The 3,973-nt window shown below is 38.9% G+C and overlaps 1 long non-coding RNA gene across 1 annotated transcript; it reads right to left on the bottom strand.

Annotated features, from left to right (window-relative positions):
• Positions 1-1,690: 1,690 nt before the first annotated feature.
• LOC121110676 lies at positions 1,691-3,195 on the bottom strand. The gene is made up of 2 exons (XR_005849639.1): positions 2,948-3,195; positions 1,691-1,794 (listed from the first exon to the last, which is right to left on the bottom strand). It is a non-coding gene; the product is annotated as an uncharacterized LOC121110676 (long non-coding RNA).
• Positions 3,196-3,973: the final 778 nt, after the last annotated feature.

Genomic DNA, 3,973 nt, shown 5'->3' with positions numbered 1-3,973 from the left:
AATTCTGTTTTCATTTCCATTATTTCAGAGAAAAAAGCAGAGAGTTGGTTCAGGTACAATTTTCATTTCATACTAGTTGTACAAGACAGCCTCTTAAAGTTCAAATACAAATACAGCCTCAAATAAAGTTCAAAAATAAAGTTCAAAATAAAGTTCATTAAGCAACATAGAAGCAGCAGAAAAGAAACACAGATATTAAACTGAAGTTTGGGAGATTCATCTCCTATATTTGTTTCATTTATTCCCCCACCATTCTATTTCACATGAATCATAGAATGGCTTAGGTTGAAAGGGACCTTGAAGATCATCTAGTTACAAACCTCCTGCCATGGGGTGGGTTGTAACCCACTAGATCATGTTGCCCAGGGCCCCATCTAACGTGGCCTTGAATGCCTCCAGGGATGGGGCATCCATGATTTCTGTGGGAAACCTGATTCAGTGCAACACCAACCTCTGAGTAAAGAAATTCCATCTAATATCTAACCTTAATCTCCCCCCCCTTTTCTTTTTTCTTTTTTTGTTTAAAGCTATTCTCCCTTGTCCTATCACTGTCAGACTATGTAAAAAGTCAGTCTCCCTCCTGTTTATGAGCCTCCTTTAACTACTGGATGGCTGCAAAGAGGTCTTCATGGAGCATTCTCCATGCTAAACAAGTCCAGCTCCCTCAACCCTTCTTCATAGGCAAGGTGCTCCAGCCCTCTGATCATCTTCATGGCCCTCCTCTGGACCTCCTCCAACAGCTGCACATCAAGTTCCCAGGCCTGGACACAGCACTCCATCTGGGGCTTCACAAGGGCAGAGCAGAGGGGGACAATGCCTTCCCTCTTCCTGTTGGCCACCCTTCTTTTGATGCAGCTCAGGACACTGTTGGACTTTTGGGCTGCAAGCACATGCTTCTGGTTCACATCCAACTTTTCATCCTGCAGGATCCCCAAATTCTTCTCCACAGGGCTGCTCTCAGTGAGTTCTTCTCCAATTCTGTACACATATCTGGGATTGCCCTGACCCAATTGTAACATCTTGCACTTGGCATTGTTGAACTTCATTATGTTCATGTGGGTCAATTTTTGATCCTGTCCAGGTCCCTCTGGATGGCATCCCTTCCTTCTATTGTATTTACTGCAATATTCAGCGTAGTGTCATCAGCAAACTTGTTGAGGATACACTTGATCCCACAGTCTATGTCATTGAGAAAAATGTTGAAGGGCACCAATCCCAAGACTGACCTCTGTGGGATACCACTCATGATCAGTCTTCATCTTGACAAAGAACCATTGATAACAGCTGTCTCATTGCTACCATCCAACCAATTCTTTATCCACCTGATAGTCCGCCCTTCAAATCCATCTCTCCCCAGTTTAGAGATAAAGTTGATGTGTGGGACCACATCAAAGTCCTTGTACAAATCCAGGTTGACAACATCAGTTTCATTTCCTTTGCTAGCCAATGCTTTCACTCCATCATAAAAGACCACCATTGCTTTTTTGGTTGTTTGTTTGTTTGTTTTTTTTGTGCCCACACAAGGACATGATCTGCCCTTGGTGAAATCATCCTGGCTGTGTTGGGTCACCTTCTTGTCTTGCATGTGTCCTAACATAATTTGTAGGAGGATCTGCTCCATAATCTACCCAGGTAAAGAGGCGAGGCTCACCAGCCTGTAGTTCCCCTGTCTTCTTTTTTCCGTTTTTTAAAATGACAGTGATGTTTCTCTTTTTTCAGTCACAGAAGACTTGGCCTAACATCCATGACTTTTCAAATATGATGTTACTTCAGTCTTAAGTCTATCAAGCGGTACTTATAGAATAAAGAAGGAATAATATTAGCCTTGTAATTCGTACATGTTGAATGACAGACACAGGCAAGACATAGGACGGACTTCTACAGGTATACAGAACCTCTAAGTTACAAATTGGGATTGGCTTTTGGTCTAGGATAAACTTGGGTTATCAAATACAGGCAAGAACTATTATGGTGGTTTGACTGTTTTTACCCCTTGTAGCACATTGCCCTCTACTTTAAAACATTCTGTCATTTAGACAATTTCTTAGATTTGGAGAGAACCCAATCATCAGCAGTGATCACCTCTCCTGCTTAAATAAGGAGGTTTTTGTTTGTTTGTCTTAATGCATTGGAGTCTCTACTATAGTCTTAAGTTATTATCCTGTAGTATAAATGAATCTGTGCTATCTACAGAGAATAGTGGGTTATTGGATTTTTATGTTTTTTACTTTCTATTTATATTTTACTTACCATCATTACCTGCAAGTGCAGGGAATTGATTCTAACAACACCTCTATTCTCTCCCACTGCCTCACAAAAAAAGTTTCCGTGATCTCAAACAATCACGAATTCATGACTTAGGAGAAAAAGTGTAGTAGAGAGAAAACATCTACGACCCACTGCAAACACAAACAAGGTTCAACACAACCTTTGGATTACTTGCTGTATTTCCCAAGGGGATAATCCAACAGATCCAATTTAGTAAAGCATATACAAATATAGAAGTGGTTATGTTTAAAACTTAATTCCTCATTTTTATTGTATAGTTACTATTGTTCTGTTCTGTATAAAGCTTGGGAAATCAGGGGTATTTGTGAGGCATACTAAACTTCCTAGGGAAGCAGGAAGCAAATTTTCAAGAAAAACATCTAAATGAACTTTGTGTTGTTTATTCGTTCCCTTTAACACATTCAAAATAAAATTAAATATTTTGGAGATATTTAGGAGTGCAGAATTCACTCAGTTTCATTTCCTCATCTGGTTTCTTATTTCTATTTAGATTTTTTAACTTGAATACTTTATAATACTTGCCATATTTTTGTTATGATGAAAATTATGGTTCTCTATTACATTGTCACAGTATTTATTTATTTTTTTCTTGAACAGGTTTATTTTCTCTTGAGTATACTTGAATCTCCTAACTGAATCATATTATGATATTACCTACCTACTTTCTTGCCTCTTGGATTTTGGCTGCATTTGAATGTCACAGTGAACTCATTCTAGAAAAAGAAAAAAAGAAAAAAAACATTAGAAGACAAAATTTTCGGAGTTACATATGAAATTATAGCTTCTATGTTACTTGTTGCTTTCTGCAACAACGATGTTAGCCACCTGTGTTAGGCCTCTGCACGCACTGATCAATAGCCTGATCAGGGCCAAATGACTGCAGACACACACCAATATGATGAGCAGCAAAATGGCGTTTATTCACTACTAAACACAGCTTATATACATTTTACCTACAAAACCGTGCTGTCATGTCCCACTCTGATTGGTTCACACCAGATAACATTGTGCCTTATTTGGCCGTTTCCACATTCTTTTCTCATCCTTCTTCTTCTCCTGTTTTCTCTGCATCAAGGTCAGCACGATAACACTGTCTCTCTGTGCTTAGGGAGAGGCCTGTCCCGTACATCCCGTAGCCCCGCAAGACACCTACTACAACAGTTACTAAATACTTGCGATGAATGATGCTGCCTCCTTTCTTTGCAGTTTCACCCCTTCCTCTGCACAGAAATACAATAACATAACAAAATGTATTTTTTCTTCCATTTCTTTATGAAACAATTTCTCCAAGCGTTTAGAGAGGGCAAGGCAACCTTTCCATGCTTCTACTATCTTGACTTATTCAGTCCTTTTCCTGACTGCTTTGTTATCTGAAAATTAAATACATTTTTCTCTCCGGCTCATTTTCCCAGTTCTCTAGGTTTCATGTAATTCCAAAAGTTATCGGCCCCAGTGTAAAGTAGGGAAAAAGATAGTGAAAGACACCAAACTCTTTTTAAGGATCAAGATGTTTTAGTAAGTATTCAGAATACATAATGCATGGTTTCTTCTGAAGTATTTAAATGTGATAATGGAAATAGAGACTCTCTATGCCTTTACAGCAATATGGGGCTAGCCAGCAATGTTCTGTAACACATATGAGATGATACAGAAATAGGGAAGCCAGAAAGTAAAAAATTACTTG

This window comes from Gallus gallus, chromosome 1 (genome assembly GCF_016699485.2).
Source record: "Gallus gallus isolate bGalGal1 chromosome 1, bGalGal1.mat.broiler.GRCg7b, whole genome shotgun sequence".
Taxonomy (NCBI): domain Eukaryota; kingdom Metazoa; phylum Chordata; class Aves; order Galliformes; family Phasianidae; genus Gallus; species Gallus gallus.
Note: the sequence above shows the minus strand (reverse complement) of the source record. Positions and strands in the feature narration are given on the sequence as shown.